The following is an 18,527-nucleotide window of genomic DNA, read 5'->3' on the forward strand; positions in this document are numbered from 1 at the left end:
AGCATTGAGCCAGTTTCTACACTGAGGTCTGCTTCCGCTACCGCAATTGTTTTTTCAATAAATTATGTTTTTGCCACTCTAGTTACGGTCCAGCTGTCCCCCAACCCCCGCCCCCAACAAAACCCATTTTGACTTCTCCAGTGACTGTCAGGCTGTGGGTTTTCCCAGATACTATGTTTGCAAGGCTGCTGATTTTCAAGGCTGCTGTGGAGCTGCCAAGAAGGAACTGAGAGTAAGCAAGTTAAAATGCCACATGGCCCACTGTCTTATCAGGAGTCAGTTGTTTTTTTAAACAAATGTTCCCTGGATTGTTGCAAGTCTTCAGATAATTTCCAGAGTTCTGAAAATGTTATAATTTTTTTTTTTTGCCAGTATTCTCATTGTTTTTATGATGGAGAAAATTTTCTGAGGTCCTTCTCCATCATTCCAGCAAGGCTACTGCTTATGGACATCCTGGTGTTTGGACAACCTCGCTGTAAAAATCTACTGGCATACAGTGCAGAGTTTGTAAGAACTAGAAGCAGCCCAGCAGTTCTCCACCATAATACTGTAGTGATTTCTCCTGGTTCCGCTTTTCTTGTGCTATGAAATGACAGACGGGAGTCGAGACTACCTTTGGAAGGCATTAACTGATTTTAGTGGCACGTTCTTCCTCAACCCCGCGCCCCTGGTGAGAACAGACTGTGTCCTGCCCACTGACAGTGAAAACACTGCCACACTGTATCTCAATTTAAAAATCTGGATCACATATTCCAAGATTTTCCCTCCTCAAACTGTCTGAAATAAATCTCCTACTTCATTAAATCTATTTCTTCTGGACAAGTATAGTCTGTTGTTCAAATCCCTTCCAACAAGGTCTGGGAATGGAGGGGTGCTTGCATGTGATAAACAGCAAGATTAAATGTGTTGCCTGACACCGTTTCAGGCCTTATTTAGGCACTTCCATTTCCCTAAATGGTAGGAATAGGACATGAATCCTGTGTGTAGTGACTTATGTGTCCTCTGCCTTACCCCTAAGTGCATGTTTTTCCATAAGTTTATCCCTCACTGAAATTTTCATTAGAGGAGACCCTTCAGTAATGTTTCCCACATACTTTAACCTTTTGAGGAGGAAGAAAGTTTCATTCCATTAGGTCAATTCCACCTGAAGGCATTTGCATAAGTGGTGTGGATCTGACCTTTGATGTTATCTTCCTGAATGATCTCCGATGGCTCACTCAGAGGTACTGTAGACACATGATCTCATGGAATCTTGTGCTATCTCTGCCAAATCAAATCTGTAAAGTTCACTTGCAATTTAATGTATTGTTTTTGAGTCATCTTGACATTTTGACTTCGTAAGTGTAAACCGAAAACTGGATTTACTGGAAATTCGTTTTTAAAAATAAAACAACATTTGCCAGATCCCTGATCTACAGATGCTTTATAAAATTAGGCAGTGCTTATGAGGTAATGCTGCTGAATAAAAATGTCTAAAATACATTTATTTCTAATATTTCTAAAGCATATAAAAGAAAGAATAAGACTATGTTCAATAAGAATAGAAAATTATACAAAGGATAGTGTAAATTGTTAGCATTAACATTGAATCCAATTTTTTAAACAGGAGGCAGAGAGCATAATCACATGCTAGAAAAGTAACAATGTTTAGCATTTTGAAAGAGCTGGAAGAGAAGCTCTTCTTTATTTCACAGGTATAAATATTGTAAATAAGTATGCTTTTGGGTACCGTGAGCCTATATTTTGAAAAAACCAATGTGTATTATGTTTAATTCATAAATTTCATGATATTTCATGATAAATGGTATCTTATTTTATAGAAACACTGAAAGTTGAAAGTTTCAGAGAGGATAATTTTTATTAATTAAATACTTCATGGCTAATTCTTGCTACTTAATGGGATCACAATATGACACATTTCGTCACTTCATCACTATCTTTAGCCATATACATGCCTGTTGGCATTGTGAGGTAAACACAGTGGCTAAACAGAGGACCAGAGGAGGTCTGAGCATGCTTACATCGCACAGACTAAGATCAAGGTGTTTTGACAGTTACAAAAAGCATTTTGGGGAGGGATAAGGTAACTGGGGAACTTGAAGGTAGACTAGGTATTAAGTAGGAAGAGAGTATTATGAATTTTGTTAGGCGTGAAAAGTGTTACTGTGATTATGTAAAAGCAGGAGTTTGCTGTTCAGAGATGCATGCTAAAATGCACAGAGGTGAGAGACTGTAATTTCTGAGGGCGGGGGTGGCGCAAGGGCAACCAGTGTGGCTAAGCTGCTTCTGAGTGGAGTCCAAGATGGCTGGTTCTAACAAGTTCAAGCTGAACCAGTCCCCCAAAGATGGCATCTCTTCTGTGAAGTTCGGCCCCAACACCAGTCCCTGTCGGCCTTCTCCTGGGGCAGGTCTTTGTGTTTCCTTGGTGTCCAGGCCTCTTCCATGTGGCTCAAGGGCGAGCACACCAGCACCACCCTGGATGGTGCGGTCTGCACCTGAGCGCAGGCCTGGAGCGGGGATTAGAGCGTCAGTGGAAAATCCATGATTGAACATGAATCAGGAATCTCGGAGGCTGGGGGAGAAAGGTGAAGGGATTAAGAAAACAAAAATTCATAGACACAGACAGCAGTACAGTGATCACCACAGGGAAAGGGGAGTGGGGAAAAGAGAGGAAAGGGGGAATAAACGGTGACAGAAGGAGACTTGATTTTGGGCGAACACACAACACCATATACAGAAGATGCCTTATAGAATTGTACATTGATACTTGTATAATTTTATTAACCAATGTCACCCCAATACATTCAATAAAATAAAAAAAGTAAACCTCGTTGAAACCCATGAAGTCCCTATCACATGTGTTGAATAGTGTTCAGAAGTGAATGTAATGGTTACTGGGAGTTGGGATCAGACAACTAATAAATTGTGGGTTCTCAGAACTCCTTGTAATGCTGGGACCTTGCCTCAGCCTGGAAAGGAATAGTGTGCCCTTTCAGGGTCTGGCAGGAAGCAGTTTTAATGCAGGAATCAGAAAACACAGACTACTGGCAGCAGCGCTGGGGGTCCAGGCTGAAGTCCCAGCCAGGCAGCATATGGGCACTTCCAAATGAGTAGGGTGTGTGTGTGTGAAGCCATCCTGAAGGCCAGCTGGCATTTGCATGTTTGGACCAAAGCCCAGAGGTACAGAAGAACTATGCCTTCAGAAAGAAAAGAGAGCAAAATGACTAGCAGATTTAAAAGAAAATAATAAGCAGATTTACCCAGTCAATGACATTTTCTTTCACAACATCCACAACACACTTGCCGTAGGTGGTTCCAACGGATTTGTAAACACTTGGGATCTGTTTAACAAAAAGCGACCTTGCCAGTTCCATCATTACCTCACCAGCATCGCATCACTTGCCTTCAGGAATGATGGAACTCCATTGCAATGGTGTCATCACATGTGTGTGAAATGGATGGCACAGGACATCCTGAAGATGGTTTTCATTTGCCAAGTGACAGATGCAGAAACAAAACCAAAGTCCATCGAATCATCTCCTGAAAGCTGTCTCTCTATCGAAAAAGTTGTTTTGCCTCCTACAAATGCACGCTTTCCCCCCAAGGCTAGCATTGTAGTCATGGTGAATACATTATTTAGTATGTGTATGTCTCTTGCCTGTCCTACAAAAACTTGTCTATGCTCTTTCATACTGACTTTGTGTAGAGTGAGGAGTCTTTGTGTGTTTCGTGTCATTTATTCTAAAATACTTTAACAGAAGAAAACTGGAAGAAGCAAACATGGCAAAACATTAATCATGTTAAAATCTAGGTGATGGCTATAAGAGTGTTCATGATACCATTTTCTTTTCTATATATTTGAAAGTTTCAATGATAAACAATCTAAAAATGGCTTGTAGCTAAAAAGTTTTGGCAGTTGAGATTTTGAAATCACCAGTGGAACACATGGGTTAACAAAATAATTACTTTTACTTTTACCAGTTTTATTTTGCATTTTTAAGTCTTTAAAATATAAATTAGTGTTAAGTATTTAATTGTGTGCTTTGAAAAAAATGGAATTTAAAGGAATATAACTAAAAAAACCCTTTTTTCTTCTTTGTATTCCTTTACTCACCTTTTCTTTCCTCTTTTCTCTGTTGTACAGTATTTGTAAGAAGGCTGCTAAGCCAGATAACGTAAGCGAATAGATGATAAAGTTACAGCCAAGAGGAAGTGCTGTGGAGCCAGTAATGAGGTTAGTGCTCAAAACACAGTCTTACATGCTACACACTCACCCGCAAAGGGCCACAGATTCATCTCTTAGTGCTCTCACTGTAAATTTAAAGAAAGGAATATGAAGAGATAGGTCATTCAAGTGCTCAGAAAGCCAAATCATTTATCCAGGAGAAGCACAGTCAGTTCAAGTTATAAATTTGAACTTATACTAAACAGCATCCTGTGTGACGTAATGAGCAGAACACTAAACAGTAGGCTTAGGCTAATTAAAGCAAGGAATTTTATGGGAATTCAGTGTGACCATCAAAAAATAATCTGTGGAAATAATCCTAGTAGGGTAAATGGCACCATATCATTGAGATAAGCAGCACCTCAGTGACTTTGGGACACATTTTGGAGTCTCTTGGATGAATTGTTGTAATCAGTTTCAAGAACCCAAATGGAGTTTGTGAACTTGAAAGAAGAGTTCTAAGAATCCTTTAAATTGTGTACATTAGGGGACATGTATGGGCATGGATGCATTTTTCTGAGGACAAGGTTTGTAACTTGTATTGGAAGGACCTTTGATGCAGAAAATATTGACAACCATTGATTTGTAGAAATAAAGAGGCTGCACATCCATGATGTATAACTTTTTCTTAATGAGCTTTTCAAAGATATATATGATGAGTTTTGAGATTGTGCTCTCTACCTTCTTCTCCAAATGAACAAATTCTGCATGTCCACTGCAGAAAGAAAACACCTGCTCTGCCAGAAGCTCACAGGGCAGGCATGGCCTCCTCTTGTGGAAGTGGAAGCACTGATTTAGGAATAACTGGTAAGGGAACGTACTCCACAAAGCTTTGCGGGTAAACCCAGGGAAGACGGCAAGATTTTTATGAGAAAAAAAGTTGAATGTATTCCAAATAAAATAAGATAAACTTTTTATGTAGTGTGTTAATAAGTTTAACATGAGTATTTTTAAGGCAGGTGCAATCAAAAACTTATTTTAAACAGTACAAAAGAAAAGTTGAAAAAAATTATCCATAGACTTGCTTTGCACATTGCAGTTTCCTGGAATAGTATGTGAAGATAACTGGTTTGCAAAATGTATTCCTCTGTGACTGAATGAGATAGCTTGTTGAGTGTGGTTGTTTAATATAAATGAATTAAAGGTTTTCTTTCTGGCAAGTGTCAGGTCAGAAGTTTCTTAAGGTCTTGGCCAGATAAAAGTTATAAAAATGTATTATGTATGGTGTATGTACGTGTGTGTGTATATATATATGTTAATATTTTATATATTAGGAAAAGTCACCTTTGAAAGGGAAGAAATGTCAGGCTATCAATGAGATTCAGGAAAATACACAGAGCAGTAGATGGTGATTGGGAGAACTGTGTGAGGTCCCCAGGTGCCTACTCTGAAGAGAACTGAGGCATCATTATCTTATGTACAATCTTTTTTGTATCGTCTTCAATAAATGTCTCTATTTTTCACATTATATGATTAGATGCCTTCTGAACAGACTTTGCATACATAAGTATATTGTATACATATTAAGTTCTAATTATGAAACATTAATTTATAAATACACATATACAGACATATGCATATATATCCTATATGTTTATATCTGTATAAAATATATACATATATATTCTATAAAGATTGAATAACTTGCTCAAGGTCTTATACTGCATGCAAATGGTGGAGCTGGGATTCAAACCAAGGCAGTGTAGTTCCAGAGTGTACATTTTAGCCACTAAGCTAGGCTCCCTCCATGTGCAATAATGCAATCACACTATTTGCTTATAAAAATATTGCCTTCCCATTGCCTGTGTCTAGAAAAGAAGTGATGCATTTATTTCACTAAAAATACTATTCAATCATTAAAAAGCACGTTAATATGAAAGAAACAATATATCTATTCCTATTACTGAGTGATCAAGAATATTTTTATAGTGGACATTTTATTTAGGGTTTCACAATTGAGAGAAGTCTAGATCAGCCAATATAATAGCTTAGGCATCTTTTAGTCAGCTACTGTCTAAGTGTAGGAAGTATTATTTCATTTGTTCATAATGAAGAGAGTGTACTTAAGTGGTTTATTTGTCTTTATTCTCAAATTTCTCCAGCCAGCCTTGTGATTGTTTGTAGTAGAATTGACACAGCAACTTTATTCTTGGAATTTATATCAATGATATTATTTAAGGAAAGTGAAATTAGTTAAGGAAAGTGATAAAGCTACATTCCTGAATATACACAGTGTATCTTTATTTATAATAGAATGTAAGAAAACATTAGGGAGAAAAAACCCCAGAGGCCTTATATTAAAGGTGATAAAGACAGCTATATCAACACAATGGAATATTATAAAAATATTATAAATAATTATAAAAATTCTATAAAATCATGTTAAATGTCTAAATGTCAAAAAGGGATAGGGACATACTAATTTATAAACATACACTTAATATCAGTTAAAATTTCAACAATTAAAGATATATACTTATAAAAGGAAATGTGAAAAAATGGAGTTATATTGTCATGGAATTATAAACATTTTGTTATCTTTCTTTAATCTTGTAATTTTTATTTTTCCAGTGAGTATTTGGAAAATCCTTGACAAGTTTCTGGATTTTCATTAGAGGTTTTTAGGATTTCATTAGTTATTAATGGACTTCAAATACTGGATCTTCTACTCATCAATAGGATAATATTCTACCAATTAAAAAACATTTTTATAGTGCATTTTTTCTTTGCTTCAACCTTAGAAATACAGGAAATTCAACACTGAGATTACATAATATCAGATAAAAAAATTGAGAGCCTTTCTATTTTTCCCATTTAAATGATTAATTTCATACTTGTCAGCAAGCATTTGGAGATACTTATAATGTAATAAATAAGTATAACATAAGACTCTGTCCAATTATATTAAATCAGTTGGTCATTTGAATACAGAATGGAAAATACTATGAAGGGAAAACATAAATACAATGTTACAAAGCATGGCAAGAGAGTGAGAGAAGACATTCTAAAAGAGTGAACCACTCTCTAGAAAATATTTCCCTTTCTTTGTAAAAATATATTATTTTTGTAAGAATCTTACTTGCTTGAATCAATGTTTATGAGGTTAAAATACTCACCAATATACTAATTAAACATTAACAGAGGGACCAGAGGGCTGCTATAGACCTAGTATTTAGTTTGTGGACTAAAAAGAAACCTATCATTAGTAAGTTTTAGCTCTAGAGAAAAAAACAATCAACATGCTTAAGAAGATTTTTAGAGAATCAAGATGGTGGAGGAGTGAGTGGAAGTCACACTGACCTCCTCCCAGAACCAACCTGGAATTACAACTAAATTGTAGAGAAACCACCTGGGACAAACAACTAAACAATAACAAGAGAGGAGCCTTATAACCCCAGAAACAGAAGAATTGGCTTTAGCACAATCTAACTGGTAAGGAGTGCTGTACAGACCTGAGAAGGCGGGCGGGGTGCCCACGGGCAGCACCAAAATGATATTGAAACAGCCAGATGGATCCCCCTGAGAAGAGCAGGGTCTAAACCAAAAGTGGGGATATCTAGCCCACAGCACCAGAGCCCAAAAAGACACACAGAAAACAGCCAGCTGCGAAAAGCGGCAGGGTTGCTCTCTGCCAGAGACAGGCTGGAGATGCAAAGAACTGTTTAAAGGGCCAACGCATACATTTTTATTTGCAACCACTTACCCTGGCTTCTGCTAAAGGTGGAGGAGAGTGGGCTAGAGACCCCTGAGGAGAGACTGGGGAAGGAGGCTTTGGGGAGAGAATTGAGAGAGTAGCCAGCGGGATCTCAGTGCTGACTCATCCCCCATGGGTCAGCAGCCATCTTGCTCAGGCAGAGACCACTCCCCCTGAACAGCACCAGCATCAAAGGACGCAATAGCCCTGCCCCCAGGTGGGATTCCACCTTGCCCTGTGCTGTCTAAGCTGCCTGCTGAGAGCAGAGTGGCAGCCACAGACAGTAGACGCCTGGCTAAAGGCGCAGAGACGTCTGGGGACACTTGAGGAAAACTGGGAACAGAGGCTTTGGGGAGAGAATGGGGAGAGAATGGAGAGAGTCGCTGGCGGGATCCCAGTGCGGACTCCTCTCCCATAAGGCAGCAGCATGAGTGGACGCAATAACCCCGCCCCTAGGAGGGACTCTGCCCAGCCCTGAGCTGTCTAAGGCGCCCTGCAGAGTGCAGAGTGAATAGATTAACAGCTGAAAGAGACAGCCACAAACAGTAGATTACTGGAAGTCTCAAACAGATTGCCTAAGGTCAAACAGGGTCAACATCTGACATCATCAGAGACAGATCCAGAAAGTAAAAACAGCAGTCCCCCACCATAGAAGTTCACACCGCTAAGTCAGGAAATCAAGATAGATCAACTTAAGAAGCAGAAGAAAAACAGAAGAGTCTCACAAATAATGGGAGGACAAAGAAATATGCCCCACTCGAATGGAAAGGAGCAATCCCCAGAAAGAACACTAAATGAAATAGGGCAAGAAATATTCCAAGTCTTGAAAAGCAAAAGTCGCAACCAAAACAGCTCTACCCAGCAAGAGCTCGAAGAGCTCAGTTAAAGCCAGAAAGAAGTTACCAAAAGACTACAAACTATCAAACCAGCACTGCAAAAATATGCTAAAGGGATTTCTTTAACATGAAGAAAAAGTTTCTATGAATACCCAGTTTCTTTCAGAGTGGCCAATACTTGATATTACCAATATTTTTAATACTCATTAATCCGAGTGTGACAATGATGTTATTTTAATTGTTCCTTTACTATTTGTTGAAACTAAATCTGTTTTAGTATATTTATTGCCTATATTGAGAAATAAAAAATAAAATAAAAAAAAAAAGAAGAAGATTTTTAAAAGATAATAAATAAGGGGAAGATTTAGGCAAAAAACATCCTGTACAACATTTAAGTTGGATTTGAGGATGGGCAAGAAATATTGATCATTAGACCAAGACAACCAAAAAATAAAAATTAAATAAAAAGATTTCAAGTCCAAACCAAATAAAGTTAAAATGAGTACAGTTTCACTCTCACTCATCTCATTCACCCAGATGCTACGTAAAATAGCCACGGAGCACCTGCCATGTGCCAGGCACTGCACCTGAGCGTGTTCCGACGGATGGTGGGACATGGAACATGACATAACAGCTCAGTGTGGCCAACGTCCTGCCGGGAGAAATGCAGCGCTAAGTAGGGCCCCATGACAGGGCCCCCAGACCAGGTTCAATGAGAGAATGATTGGAGATCCTTCTGGAAAAGTGTGCTGTCAGCTGAAACTGGAAAGAAAAGGAGAGATTGGAGTGGGTGCTCCTGACAGGAAAAAATGCTCTGTGGGGGACAAGCCAGAGGCAGCAGAGAATGCGCTACTTCGGAAACTTGTTTCTCATGGCTTGAGAGCAGATTTTGGTGGGAAGGGGTGGGGCCAGCGAGGAGCCGTTGATGAGAGCAGCGTGGGCCAGGCTTGCAAGGCTGATGCTGGGTCAGGACGTCGGTTTAGGAGCAGTGAGGAAACCTACAAAGCTTGTAACAAGGGAGTGATGTGATCAGAGGCATGTTCTGGAAAGATCGCTTTGGCAGCATTGTGAAGAAGACATTGGAAGGAGAAGGCTGGAGGTCTTGGGACCCCATGGAGACTGCTGAAGTAGCTCAGAGGAGGGAGAACAGAGACATGCCCTGCATCAGGGGGTCCTCAGTGTGTCACACAAAGAACTCGAAATCTCACATTTCCTCTTATTCTACTCAAATGATGGAAAATCCCATGTGTATACACACAAACGTAATGGTCAGAGTTGCTGGTATCAGCACCTGACCACACAGATACATCCAAAAGCATCTAGTTCAGTTTCCCTCCTCAAGAAAAATGCCAACAACAGCCCTTCCTGGGCATGAGGAGAAGAAGGAAGCACTGTATGCTTTTCCATCTAAAACTTCAGCTCAGAGCTGTTGTGATAAAGGAACTGGCAGCGATGGGGTTTCTCCCTCTCTGCCTGGCGTTTCTCTGAGGAACCTGAGGGCCCTGGAACCATAAAGAGACTAGTTCAGGCTGAGAAGCCACTCCCTGTTCTGAGCTCAATCAACACAGTTTCATTTCATTATGATTTTGGGCAAAACTATTACCAAACAAATGTAAATCATTGCAGAACACTAAATGTACTGTCTTCCCTCTCTTCCTTGTCACTTTGATTCCACAACACACCACTGTCCTTTCTGTGGGTTGCAAATTTGCTGGCTTCACAATCCAGCAAAAAGTCAGTGGACTTGGAGAGGGAAAGAAGGGTCCAAATCCCAGCAGTGCGCTCATTCGAAGTCAGTTGACTCATTTGGATATTGAATTGTTATAATTTCTCAAAACAAAGTAGCAGGACTAAATTTTCTGACAGCCTTTCTAGCTAAAAGTAAAGGTTTAATGAGTCAGATAGAACATCAGTCTGCCAGACTGGGAAGGACGGTGAAGTGAGTGCAGATACAGGGTATTAGAATAATAATTAAGAAAAACCAGAGCTGATCGAAGAGCCACATCTCCTGCTTCCTAGACAGTGAGGTGTCCTTTCCTGCGGACCAGGCGCCAGGAGCCCAGGGGCCATGGAGGCTGCGTTGGCCTCAGAGCTCCTCCCCCAGGGCTGTTGTGCTGCTCCTGCAAAGGCCTGGTCAGGGTTGGATGCTGGCTTCCGCCAGCACATTGACCTTTCCTCCTGACTTGTATTAGCGGTGGAACCAGCCTCTTTCCCTGGAGGGACTCAAGTAGCATCAGGTTCAGGATGGGCTTCCAGTGTGTGTTTCAGCCACAGTCTTCAAAAACCAATTGCCCACCCATCTGCCAGGCCTGCTCAAGGCCTGTAGTGCCCCTCTGTGGGGAACCTCGTCCCGCAAAGTTCCTCAGAGCTGCGGGTTAAAGAAACCTACCAACACATGATCTGCGTGGGGAGAAAAGCCTGGACAATCCCTCAGAGGAGAGGGGCCCTGATCTCCTTTTTCCCTAGGTTTTTACTAAGTTCCACAGGTAAGGGACACACAGCATGCACATATAACTCATCAATCAATGTCACATAGTGTTGACCAAAGGAGAATAGATATTGTTTGGAAATAAAAATTGCAAGAACATAGGGGTCTCCTTAAATCAGGGACTGTTAGAGAGCATGAAGCTAGATGGTCAGAACTACTGTGTGTTTTGAACTTAAACATCCAGTGTATATTAACTTGAGTAACTAGAAAAGATTATTCTAGCAGGACAGGCTGCGAAGGAAATAACACATTATTCTTAGGCCTGATTTCCCCAGAGAACTGCCTGTGCCCACATTGGTTCATGCCTGCTGGCCAGCATTCCTTGCTTTCCAGTTGAGTCTTACAGGTCAGCTCTTGCTCATACAGGACTACAGTCCCCAACACGAGGCAGGGAGGTTCCCCACACTCCTCCAAGTTTCCATTGATCGTTTGAAGGAGTCTCCCAACATGAATTGAAAATATTGAAACTTTAAGCACGAGCAGCCTCCTAAAGCTATTGAACCTTAAAGCTAAATGTCTCCATATATCCATAGATGTGTGATTTGGGTGAAGAATGAGAGTGTACAAGGTCGGGGCCCAGTAGGACACAAATATCTGACTCTGCAGGTTCATGGAAGAGAGTTGCAAAAGATGTTAAGAACCACAGAGACCCATGGACCAGCCTGAGCAGGAAGGGGTTGCCACCTCTAGGGCTGTGTGTGAGGAGCCACCTACGGAACCTGGTGCTTGGGGGCAGAGGAATGTATCCTCTTCCAAACCATGGTCAATGGGGATTAAATATCAGAGCTCCCTTTCTTCTCTTCTTTGGTCTCTTTAATCTCCTATCAGTGCCTCCTTTTGGCTAGCTCAACCAGAAGCCAGAGGACCACAGGACATGGATAGAGTGGGAGGTCAGCATCTAGGGATCATAAAACACAGTGAAGAAGAGCAGAGAGCACATCCAAATGGGCAACGGGTGAATAGCCAACTGAGCGGGGCACCTGGGATTGCAAGCTGTGGGAACTTGCTCCCCAGAGCAAGTCAAAACTCAGGGGTCTTGGGAACTTACAGAGGACTAAGACAAAAGGAAAGAAGCAGGTTGTAGGGCTCCAGGGCCAAGAAGTGGGCTGGGGTGGCCTAAGGAGAGAACCGGATGCCAAATCTGGGGACCAGGTCATTTAACAGAAGGACAAAGGAGTTGGAGGAAACATGAGGGCTGGCCTTGTGGTTCTAGGTTAGGTCTGCATGTCACCAGGCTTCTGTCTCCCAGCCACTTACTGAGTCCTCCTAGACAAAGCATGTTCATGGGAAACGCAAGGTCATGAGTAAAACCATAGTGAGGACAAAGTTTCACAGGCCACGTTGTATAAGGTCCAACATTTTACTTGTAAATCTTTTCCTTAACTCAACTTTTATGCGGATCCACCATTCCACAGAAACTGTGATTAATCTTAGCCTGTTCTGGGTAAGCACAGGCAGTGTCATGTTTAAATTCATTCAGTTCAGGATTTGCTGTGCCCTTCTTTATCCTCAGAGCATCACCTAAGTTCTGAAAGTGTATGTAACAACATGGAATCTGGGAATTCGCCTCTGGGCCCTTAAGGGATGCTGTGGGCCAAGCTGTCGTCCAGTGAGATGTGCAGTTGCCTTGATCCCCGGGTATGGTGTGGTTCTTGGTTGAAGATAGTAGGCTCCTTCCATTCTTGACCTCTGGAGAGCACTGAGGCTCTCACTAAGCCGGGGGAGCAAAAAGATTTTTGTCCTACAGGTTTACCTACTTTCTCCCATACCATTGCAAAGGGTGTTTCTTCACGGGTTACTATGGCAATCAAACGAGAAATCAAGCCAAAGTGGCCTCCACTGTTTAGTCCCCAAATATAATCGCGCAGAGCTCTGTCATCACGGTTTCAACCCTACCATAACCCCCCACCAGATTAGGGCAGAGGGTTGGCTCCCTGTCTTTAATTGCCTCTTCTCTTCCCCATCTCAGAAGCTCTTCGCCGGTCTGGGGAGGGTGTAGACAGTGGCGTAGCAGCCATGAGCACTTACTCAGTGAATATTCTTGTCAAGTAGTGTATTCTAATATCTAGACTGCAGCAGTCTTAAAGCGAATAACCAAGAATTAGACATTGTTGTGCATTTCCTCTGCTGGTGATCTCTCCCCCTCCTTGTTGACCTCATGTATTCTGATCCCCAAGTAGAGGAGGTATTGAATTAAAGGCTGGTAACATGCAATGTGTGTATGGTGCGGAGAGCATAGGCATGACAGATGACATTGTGAAGTAGAGGAAGTTTGTTCTTTACAGAATAGTAACAGAAGCTGAGCTACGTGAAACAGACTGAGGGCTGCTGGAAAGGAGTGGGGGCGGGGCGGGGTGAGAGATGGCGAAGGGTTAACCAAAGAACAGGTGTGCACCACCCACGGACAGGGACAAAGATATGGCGGCTGACTGAGGGACGGGGCAGGGTGGGGCCGGGTGGAGTAGGGAAAGGGAGAAAAGCGGGAACAACTGTAAGCGCATAAACCATAAAAATAAATAATATTTTAAAGACAGAAATTTGTTCTTAAACCTTTAGCACTTTATTTTAAACTCCCGTACAACAGAATTTTTGTGCTCTTGTGATTTCTCTATAGTCTTTCTTCCAAAATCTACTTTCATACAGTTATCTGATAAGTGCAACATTTAATACATCATTCTTTCTACATGTATTTGGGTACAAACAAAAGAATTTTGAAACTAAGAAATAACTTTTATTAAATTTAACTATTAGTAAGTGGGATAGATGATGGGGTTCTGGAACTAAAGGAGGGGTCATTCTCTGCTATACCATTTCAGTCATGTATCCAATTGCTTAATACTTATAAACTTCTTTTAGCATCCAGAATGAACTGCAATAGGGAACTTTAAGGGAAAATCTGACCTTTGTCATAGTATTATTTTTATCATATCATGGACACGACAATACAGAATCCTAGAAGAAAATCCAAATATTCTAAGTTGAAGGGATGAAAAAATACACAAACACCAATATTATATATAGGCATCTGTATACATATATTTTTAGTATGAGTATACAGTTAGTGTACATTGTATTATTATTGTGCAAGCTATTACAGGCATATGCATATATCTTATTATTTACACATAATATATATTAAAAGTGCATGTATATGCATATATCCAGATACATGTTTTGCAAACTATGGGACTTAAGAATATTGATATAAACATGACTTCTTAAATACCTTCCCAAATAGGTGACTCTAGACCAGAAGCTGACAAAGTTTTCTCTGAAGGGTCAGTTATAGGCTTTGCAGGTTATAGTCTTTGTCACAACTACTAAACTTGGTCATTGTAATGCAACACCTGCCATAGATAATACATATGTGATAAGCATTTCCATGTCCAATATAAATGTGTTTATGAACAATGAAATTTAACTCCCATATAATATTCAGATCACAAAATATTGTTTGTATATTAATTCTTTAGCCTTAAAAATATAAACATCATTCATAACTTGAAAGATGTGAAAACCAGAGAGTCGAGCCCAATGCGGTTCACGCCCAGAAGTTCGCGCACTTCTGGTCTAGAACTAACCCCCAGGATGACCCTGAGAGAGTGGGTAGATGCAGGCTGCGTGTGTCTTAGGGTGAGTTAGGCAGACAAAGATGTCTCTCAAAGAGGCCACAGAGCACCTCTGAGGCATTTCATCTGTGACAGCAATAAGAGTCCTCTATTAACTCTTTGCGTGGAGAAAGAAAGGGTGGATCTAGGATTCTGCTGCCTCCTGAGCTTGAAAGCCCCTTCTACCACATTTCCCTATATCCAGTGTGTTTTGGTTTAGAACGCCAGCTCTATTTTTCTGCCTTCCATTTTGTTGGTAAGAAAGGGAGAAAGGAGATGCCAATATTTTTATACTTTTTTGTTTTTCTTATCTGGCCTGTTGGTGTCAACAGTTGCGAAAACAGTTACAGAAAATGACAAGTTTTTAACAGAAAGAAAGCTAAATGAAGATCAGAAGATCTAGCTTCCCATCTCAATTTGTAATTAATCACCACTGTGGGTTTGCAAACATTACTTAGTTTCTGGACATAGGTTTGTTTATCTGTACAAGAAGAATCTTGGAGATTTGTTCTATCAGAATGAAGAAATGATAGTTCTTCTTATAAACATCACTTTACAGAGAAGCCTTAAGGTAGATAGTAAGTTTCACTGAAAATATATGAAAATTATAGAAATATATGTCATAATTGAGGGAGGGAATTAAATACTAAATTCACATTTGCATATTTGTATACACTGAGTTTCATAGTAAAGTATTTTAATAAATTAATCTATATATTTTTTCTTACGTTTATTTTTCTGGAAGCATCCACAATGTATCTAATTAATCGATCTCTGGCCCTGGCCAGGTAGCCAGTTGATTAGAGTGTCTTCTCGATATGCCAAGGTCGCTGGTTCAATCCAGGTCAGGGCACATATAAGAAACAACCAATGGATGCTCAAAAAGTGGAATAACAAGTCAATGTTTCACTATCTCTCACCCTCTTCCCTGTCCCTCTAAAATCAGTAAATAAAAATTTTTAAAAAATTTTTAAAGGAGAAGAAACACATTTTTAAAAAATCTGTGGATTAAGCATTTGAACCTGCAGATGGTGCTATAATCCAATTTTAAATTTCAATTTTGCTTTCTTGTTCAAATTCATAAGAAAAATACAATTCTTTAGTTTCTTTTTATCCAGAGGTAATTGAATTATTTCTCTTTACATTTGTGTTTTATGATTATAATGGGGTAAACTCTTTTTACCATTGGGAAAAAACTACTGTAATTATATTTTGTTAATGTTAAACACTTCTTGTAATGAGATAATAATCACTTTCATGTCTTTTTTCTTTTAGATTGTTCTGCTTATCATTCAGCATCAGCTTTTCTGTGATTCTCAACCAACTTACATTGCTATTGGTATTCTTAATAAAGTTACTTCACTGAGAATTGGATGACAAAGAGATAAGGATAAAAAAATTCCATATGAGAATCATTTCAAACTCTCATTTGTAATAATCAGGGAAAAAAAGATTTCCTGGAATTAAGTCACAGGAACTCTGGCTTAAATCAAAGCTGTCAACTGGGAAACAAATTTCCAGACATTTTGAAATTTAATTTTTCTTGTAACCAAATTAGAAAGTATGATTAAGCATAGCAGGATTTTTTTTTTTTTACTAGATCAGTCTGACTTTGAGGAAAGCAAATAGATACTAAAGTTTTAAAGTAGAAGAAATAAAGGGACTTTCATGTTTTTCTCCCTTGAGGAACTTAAGCACAAAAATGTAAAAGGATCTTTGCACTGGAGATTTTAAAAATAAAACTAAAAATAGCATTTTACTTTCTTGTTCATAAATTTGTTCATTTGACTGTATTTTTATCTTAAATTCTGGTTAAATGCATGCGAAGCTACACTGAATTGAAAACTCACAAACGGAAATGGTGTCCGTCAGAACAGGGCACACTCCCCGTGCTCTCCAACTAGGGCTTTGCAGCCTCACGTTAAGTGATTGAGGTGAAAATGTACCAAAGCTGGGATGGTTGTAGGTGTGTGTTCAGGAATAGGGGAGAAACACAATAATTCTGTGCAGTGCAAAGATTTTTTAAATGCTGAATACAACTTTTGAAAATAAAATTAAATTCATTGACAAGTTGATAATATAGTTTTGGAGTTGTTTGAAACTGTATGTGAAAGGGCATTGGGAATAATTATATTCCATAGAAATGTAAAATAACAGTGCTACTACTATGTTTAACAACAGGGTACATATATACTGGCTTCAAGCCTTTTCGGAACTATTATCTTGGGATTAGTTTCAACATAAAGAAGTTTTAATAAGAGGAAAATAAAAAATTGCTTCTAGATGCTTTTAAAATAAAGATAGATCTCAAAAAATATTACGTGAATCAGGATGTACATGAATAGCATAAAAATTAAATAAAGACCTTAGGAGAATGGATGCCTTGTAATAAAAGATAATTATATGTTTGTAAGCCTACTACACATAAGCGTTTGTTGCTTTTTGAATGTATTCTTGCCCATAAAATTTCTGAAGGAATCTCAGTGTCCATGGCTATGACGCAAATTCATTTGCTTATATCATTACTGTTAATTAAAGTTTAAAATATTTCCCATTAAACTTGGTAGCTGTTTTTATTTAAGGAAAAGTCAGTTTTCTTCATCTTATGTCTTGATGTTACTCACTATATATTTATATAAATCAGAAATAATGACAATTAAATAAGAACTTCAAGTCCTATCACCCTGTGGGAGTACAGCTGTGACGTCTTTCAGAGCTTTGTGATTGCTCAGCCCTAAGTACCAACCCTATAAAATGATGGGTTTTGAAGTGCTGGCCAGAGTGGAGTGAAAAGCAGCTGCTGGCGGTAATACCCAGCCCTCAGCCAGCACCAAGCTCTGGTTCAGCTCTCAGGACAGAGAACTGGTGGAGCCTTTCCTGGCCTCACAGCACTTCAGCACCTGAGACAGCTCCAGTATTCTGTAGGACAAGGCTCTCCAGGAGCGCTCCTAGGCAAGGTAAGCAGACTTGAGCTTCCTTCTGTTTAGCTCTCCCTGCCTCTGCAACTTTTCTCAGGGTATATTGCATTTTTCTCTGCCTGGAAAAAATTTTTACAGTGTTGTTTCTTTATAACAACAGAAAGACAAGTTTCTCAGTCACTTGGAAAGTGTAGAAGTGCCTCAAATTCTCATATATGAATAAATTGAGTTCTTTCAGTTGAAAAATGCTTTTTCTTCACGCTCTTTTACTTAATACTGTTTTAAAGTATTGTATTCAAGTAGGGTGCTTTCTGGGTTTGTTTGTTTGTTTGTTTTGCTCATATGTGATTTTTGAGTGAAGGGTTAAGTGGATACCTTTTTCTTTGAAGCTTTCAACTTGTTTGTCTTAACTACTGTTCTTTCTATGTTTCATGTTGCTTACATGAATGTAGAAAGCATTTACTTTCCTCTTTATTTTAAGTTTAATCCCGTGTTTTTAATAGACAGCAAGAGAACAGGCCTTGAAGTCCTGAGTTTCTGTCTAGAAACTATTTAGAAATATAAATGTGCAAGTGGATCAAATGTTTAAAAAACAGTATTTAATATATTTATCTTTTGTAAAAGAATAATATCAGTGGTGATATGTAATTCACTCTTTTTTTGTTGTTAATTTTTACTATTAATTGCATTAAGTAGTTCAAACTCAGGCTGAGGAAAGTATGTTTCTAGTAATATCTACAAATAAAACAGGAAAAATT

General features: G+C 39.3%; 1 pseudogene; it reads left to right on the forward strand.

Annotated features, from left to right (window-relative positions):
* The first annotated feature begins 2,551 nt into the window (after window positions 1-2,551).
* On the forward strand, window positions 2,552-9,346 carry LOC129066947 (mitotic checkpoint protein BUB3-like; annotated as a pseudogene).
* The last annotated feature ends 9,181 nt before the right edge of the window (window positions 9,347-18,527 follow it).

Source organism: Pteronotus mesoamericanus, unplaced genomic scaffold (genome assembly GCF_021234165.1).
Source record: "Pteronotus mesoamericanus isolate MK-2021 breed Mesoamerican mustached bat unplaced genomic scaffold, CSHL_Meso_final contig_20, whole genome shotgun sequence".
Taxonomy (NCBI): domain Eukaryota; kingdom Metazoa; phylum Chordata; class Mammalia; order Chiroptera; family Mormoopidae; genus Pteronotus; species Pteronotus mesoamericanus.